This window comes from Rattus norvegicus, chromosome X, assembly GCF_021556685.1.
Source record: "Rattus norvegicus strain SHRSP/BbbUtx chromosome X, alternate assembly SHRSP_T2T, whole genome shotgun sequence".
In the NCBI taxonomy this organism is placed as follows: domain Eukaryota; kingdom Metazoa; phylum Chordata; class Mammalia; order Rodentia; family Muridae; genus Rattus; species Rattus norvegicus.
Window position 1 is genome coordinate 16370842 of NC_141554.1, and position 6588 is coordinate 16377429.

The 6588-nt window shown below is 42.0% G+C and overlaps 2 pseudogenes; one reads left to right on the forward strand and one right to left on the reverse strand.

Moving 5' to 3' along the window:
* The first annotated feature begins 370 nt into the window (after window positions 1–370).
* Tma7-ps1 (translation machinery associated 7 homolog, pseudogene 1) lies at window positions 371–1092 on the forward strand (annotated as a pseudogene).
* Window positions 1093–5028: 3936 nt separating this feature from the next.
* LOC134484055 (small ribosomal subunit protein eS27-like) lies at window positions 5029–5330 on the reverse strand (annotated as a pseudogene).
* Window positions 5331–6588: the final 1258 nt, after the last annotated feature.

The following is a 6588-nucleotide window of genomic DNA, read 5'->3' on the forward strand; positions in this document are numbered from 1 at the left end:
TACACTTTCTGCGGCTGGAAGTACAGGTGGGCTGGCATTTACATGGATTCTGGGAGTCCAAATCCAGTCCTCATATTTGCCTGTCAAGCGCCTTAACCACTGAGCCATCTCCCCAGCCAAGGATTGCAAATTTTATATGAGGTTCTGGGGGAAGACTGTTCTTTAAGTCAGTCACATGTAAATATTAACATCTCTCTATAGCAGGTACCAAACTGACTTCAGAGAAAGTGGCAGAGAATGTCTGTACGTCTTGGCTTGACAACAGTCCTGAAATCACCCCCAAGGGCAACTTTTCTTCAGAGTCTCATAGGTTTTGGGCTCTTTAGAAGACATTTTACTTCCTCCCTCTCTTTAAAAATAAAAACAAGGGTCCGGCCTAGGATCAGGGTCTGGTGAAGGGGCAGGAGGCACCATGTCGGGCCGCAAAGGTGGCAAAAAGAAGCCCCTGAAACAGCCCAAGAAGCAGACCAAGGAGATGGACGAGGAAGATAAGGCTTTCAAGCAGAAACAAAAGGAGGAACAGAGAAACTCGAGGAGCTAAAAGCCAAGGCCATGGGGAAGGGTCCTCTGGTCACAGGTGGAATTAAGAAATCTGGCAAAAAGTAAGCTGTTCTCACATCTGAGGTGATGGTGACCCTCCTCTTCCATTCCTATTTAAACATCTGGATTCCCTGCCGTAACATCTTTGCCACTACAACTAGAATGAAGTGTTATCCTGTAACCTGTCAAACATCTGGATTCCCTGCTGTAACATCTTTGCCACTACAACTAGAATGAAGTGTTATCCTGTAACCTGTCAAACATCTGGATTCCCTGCTATAACATCTTTGCCACTACAACTAGAATGAAGTGTTATCCTGTAACCTGTCAAACATCTGGATTCCCTGCCGTAACATCTTTGCCACTACAACTAGAATGAAGTGTTATCCTGTAACCTGTCAAACATCTGGATTCCCTGCCGTAACATCTTTGCCACTACAACTAGAATGAAGTGTTATCCTGTAACCTGTCAAACATCTGGATTCCCTGCTATAACATCTTTGCCACCGAATAGCTAGAATGAAGTGTTATCCTGGAGCCTGTTGTTGTACATTGTAATGAACTTTTGTAAAAACAAAACAAAACAAAACAAACAATGAATGAACTGAGTAATGCAAAAAATAAAAATAAGAACAAGGGCCGGAGAGGTGGCTCAGTGGTTAAGAGCACCCGACTGCTCTTCCAGAGGTCCTGAGTTCAGATCCCAGCAACCACATGATGGCTCACACCCATCTGTAATGAGATCTGATGCCCTCTTCTGGTGTGTCTGAAGACAGCTACAGTGTACTCATACATAATAAAGAAATAAATCTTTTAAAAAAATTTAAAAACAGACAAACATTTTATTTTGAGCCAGGCATAGTGGCATACCCTTTTAATCCCAGTACTTGGGAGGAAGAAGCAGCAGATCTTTGAGTTTGAGGTCAGCCTGGTCTACAGAGCAAGCTCCAGGACAGCCAAGGCTACCCAGAGAAATGTCTCAAATGCCTCCTACTCCTGCCCTGCCCTTCCCAAATCCCAGTACTTGGGAGGAGACGGGGGTGGGGGGGCAGTTCTTTCTGAAATTGAGGTCAGCCTGGTCTACAGAGCACGTTCCAAGCCAGCTGGTGCTACAGAATGAGATCATGTCCCCAAACAAACAAACCTCAACATTTTACATTCATATTCTAGCTTTCCTTTCAGGTGTAAAAACGTACCAGGAGAGCCCCAAGGATCCTTTCCACGGTGGCGCGATCTTTACAGGGCCATAAGCAGGCTGTGACTCCACTGAAGTGAAGATACAGGCCATTATGCGGAGTTGCTGATGTCTTTTTTATTAATTCTGATTTTCTTTTGTTTTTGTTTTTACTTTCAACTGTCACACTGGTTTCCATAGCAACTGTGCCATTTTGCATTTCCACAAAAACGCAGGGGATTCTAATCTTTGCCAACAGCTCTTTTTAAAGAGTAGCCGTCCTAATAGATGTGACACGGTGCTCTTTCAGTGACTTGCACGTATGCATGCGAGTATGTGCATATACATGTATGTGTGCATGTACTAACCCGGTGTTGTGGACACCAGACTTTCCTTAAAGACACAGGCTCCCATTGACCCTGAGGCTTGTCATTTAGACTAGAAAGATATTCAAATTACCTATTTTATTTTCAATCATTTATTTTTAGTTTATGTGCACTGGTATTTTTGCCTGCTGGCCAATGAGGCTTCAGGATCCTTTTGTCTCTCCCCCACCCCCATCACTGGAATTACAGATGCTCACAGCCGTACACATGCTCTTACACATGTACACAGCTCTTACACATGATCTGGGGATCCACAGTCAGTCTTCTTGCTTTCGCATTGACCATTTACCCACTGAGTGACTTCTGCTGCCCAGAGTTTAGTTTTGATTTGAGTTTCTCAAATGATTAGTGATATTGGGTATCTTCTTGTGTGAGTCTTGACTATTTCTGTATCTTTTCCGAGACATGCTGTGTTTTATACTTAATTTTTGTGTATACATGTACATGATAGTGTATCGAAAGACACTTACTTTTAAGGTTATTCTTTTTAAAGAAAGTATAATGGGCATTATTTATTTATTTGTGTATTTGTGTATGTATGTATGTATGTATTCATTTAGCGTGCATATGTGTGTGAGCAGTCATGCCATAGTGTGAATGTGAGGTTAGAGAACAACTTGCAGAGGGTGGTCCCCCACATCCACCCCGGAGGACCCAGAGTTTAGACGCAGGTCCTCAGGCTTACTGTTGTCTGCCTTTATCCCCTGAGCCATCTCAGTGACCCGTGATTTTTCCTCTTTAAACTAGTAGGCTAGTGGATCACACCGAATTGTTTTAGAGCTAGTCTTACACCCCTGGAATAAAGTCTACCTTTTCAGTTGCATAATTCTTTTTATATGTTAGTATGTTTCATATATGCTCAGTTCTATGTGACAATATTTTGCTGCTTATCTCTGCAGGTACATGTGCAATGGGTGTTGGTTTGTAGAACCTGTTTGTGCAATCTTTGTCTAGTCTTTCTGGCTTCAGAAAATAAATTGGGAACTTGATTCTGGTTTTTTGGGGTTGTTTTTGTTTTTGTTTTTTTTCAAGATACTATATAGAATTGGTAGAGTTCTCCAATGAGACCATATAGCTACCTATATTTATTTTAGGGAGAGTTTTTAAATTACAAATTTGATTCTCTTGATAGTGGTAGAGATATCAAATGGCCTATTGTTAATTTTTAAAAATAATTTCTTTTTAGTTTATGTGCCTTTTTGCCTGCGTGTATGAGAGTGTCAGTCCCTTGGGACTGGAATTAGACCACTGTGAGCTACCACGTGGGTGCTGGGAACCAACCTAACCCCTCTGAAGAGCAGCCAGTGCTGTTAACTTCTGAGTCATCTCTCCTGCCCCTCGAATTACCAATGTCATATTGGTAAGTTGGAATTATGTTCCCCTCTTTGGGTCATCTGTCTATTTGCTCTAGTTGTCAAATCAATGTGTGTAGCGTTCTCCCCAAAGTTCTCAGGCTTTTTGATGCTGACGTAGCCTGTAGCGACACCCCCCAGTCCACTCTTGATATTGGTCAGCCATGTCTGGCTTTCACGAGCATTCTGCTTTCACACTGACCACAGTTCCCTTCTTCTTCTTCATTTTTTCTTTGTTCATCTAAATGGAATTTCATCATCAAGCTTGCTGATGAATTCACAGAACCAACTCTGTGTTTCATTGGCTTTTAAAATATTTTTAATTTTTTTTTGTGGCGCAGTTGTTGTTTTGTTTGTTTGCTTGCTTACTTTTGGGCACAGAATCTCACAGTGTAGCTCTGGCTGGCCCGGAAATATGTCGACCAGGCTGGCTTCTCACTCAGAGATTCGGCTGTCTCAGCCCATGAAGCCCTAAGATGAAGCCATCATGACTGATCTTGTTTTACTATTTTATTTTATTTTTTTTGGAGCTGAGGACCAAACCCAGGGCCTTGTGCTTGCTAGGTAAGCGCTCTACCACAGAGCTAAATCCCCAACCCCTGTTTTACTATTTTAATTTTATTTAATTTTCTCTCATCTTTCTTACTCCCTTTCCTCTGCTTGCTTTTTACTCTGAATTCTCGAGGCACATTGTGCTGCTGTCAGGTACAGTGTTCTATAGACGTTGATGGGATTCTAGGGAATGATGGTCATGATGCGTTTCTCTGTCGTCTCGCAGATTTTCTGTTTAGCTGTGGGTAAACTGCTGTTGTCTATTCTTCCTTTCAGGTCCAGTGCGTTCCCATCCCCATGGTTTTGATGCTCTGTTGGCTGGTGCACATACATTTACAAATGCCGCGTCCGTTTTCTGTCTCGATGTTTTTATCATGATACAAGGTCTCGCTTTGATGTGGGTGATTTTCCTTTCTCTACACTCTATCTTATCTCATATGACCAGTCATAATTTCTTTTAATTAATGTTTGCAATCTATATCACTTTTCATCCTTTTACCCTTTTTTTAAAAAAAAGGGTATTTAACATGTGGGAGTACACAGTCGCTATCTTCAGACACACCAGAAGAGGGCATCAGATCCCATTACAGATGGTTGTGAGCCACCATGTGGTTGCTGGGAATTGAACTCAAGACCTCTGGAAGAGCAGTCAGTGCTCTTAACCACTGAGCCATCTCTCCAGTCCCCTTATCCTTTTACTTTCAATAGGCCCTTTTAAAAAATGTGTCTGGGTGTGGGTGCATTCGCATGGGTGCAGGTGTCTTAGTCCCTCTAGAACTGGAGTTACTCACAGGGTGTGTGGAACTGAATTAGGTTCTCTGCAGGAGCAGTAGCTACTTTTAGCCACTGAGCCATTTCTCTCGCTCCTCATTCCGCCTTTGAAGTTACTTTCTTGTATACACAACATTACAGAACTGTGCCTTTAAAATGTACTCTACTACTCTCTGCTTGTAATCGGTGTATTTGGACAGTCTCTGCTTAAGGTAAGTAAATCTGCTGTTTTGTTTGTTTTCTGGGTTTTTTCTTTCCAAAATGTGTTTATTGGGAAGGTTCCCACTCATCTTGAATCAGGGACTTTCAGTGCTGCTTCCTCCTGAAGGAGCATCCTTCTGTCGGCCTTGCTTTTCTACCTGTAGGCTGACAGAGCATAGTGGAGCAGCTAACACACAAGACTACTGTTGGTGCATGGCTAAAGCCTGTGGTGATTTTATAGCATCCTGGGCATTGCACATCCATAAAGTAGGAATTGGGGCTCTGCACCTGGCGCTTTTTCTTGTGTTTCCTCTTCTCCTCTTCTGGAGAGGCATGTTCTCGTAGGGAGGTCATCACCAGAAAGGCTTTTTTAAAAAAAGATTTATTTATTTTTATTTATTATATATAAGTACACTGTAGCTGTCTTCAGACACACCAGAAGAGGGCATCAGATTCCATTGTGAGTCACCATGTGGTTGCTGGGATTTGAACTCAGGACCTCTGGAAGAGCAGGCTGAGCCATCTCTCCAACCCCTTGTTTTCTGTTTTTCTTTTTCATTTTCTATTTTTTTTTTTCTGCTGTCCTGGGTTTTCTTGAACATTTCTTATAATTCTATATTTTTTTATTTTTAGTACTTTTTCATGTGTGTTTCTTTGTATTTTTTTTTCTTATTGCTTTCTCCAGGAATCACATCATATCGTTATTTTTTTTTATGTATTTGGGGCTGAGCACGTAATGCCTGCATTTCTTATGTGAGTGGACGGTGCTTCTTTTTCTCCACCGCATTGGCCCTGGGGATCAGGCAATAAGACTTAGTAACAAGCATCTGCATCTTCCTGGCCCAGAATTATATCACACAGATAGAATTACATCATCAGAATCATCTCTTCAACGTTTTGAATGATGGGCAGAAGTTTTATGCCTATTTATAATACTCTCCCTCATTTGTAGTTAAGTCCTCTGGGCTATTTCCTCTAGAGGTACTGGACACTGGGCTAAGCAGTCCACAGTGTGTGCCTTAGTAGCCTGCAAAATGTCTATGAGCCAAGAGACAGAAAGTTGTAACTGCTCATAATTTTCCCTACCGCAGCCTCTTTTCCTTCCGTCTGTTCCAAGAGTTCTTTTCTTATCCTTCGGTTGTGGCCTTCCTCTGCCCTTTATTTAGGAAGCTTGCTGGAAACAATTAACCTTCATTTTCTGGTATCTGAGAGTGTCAGCATTTCCTCTTCTTTCTAACGGATATTTTCATAGCATACAGGAGTCCAGATTGACAGTTCTTTTATGTCTGAAAAATACACGTCCTGCCTCCTTCTAGTCTGTTCCCTGAGCAAGGCTGTTCCTCAGCAACTTCTCTGCAGTCCTGCGGTGTCACTCCTTCCAGTGTCCCTCCTTCCAGTGTTTCCTGCTTTTAAGATTTTTTTCCCATCGTCCTTCATTTTCTTTGTTATTGTTGTTGTTGTTGTTGTTTTGGGTTATTGGATTTATTTATTTATTATATGTAAGTACACTGTAGCTGTCTTCAGACACACCAGAAGAGGGCATCAGATCTCATTACAGATGGTTGTGAGCCACCATGTGGTTGCTGGGAATTGAACTCAGGACCTCTGGAAG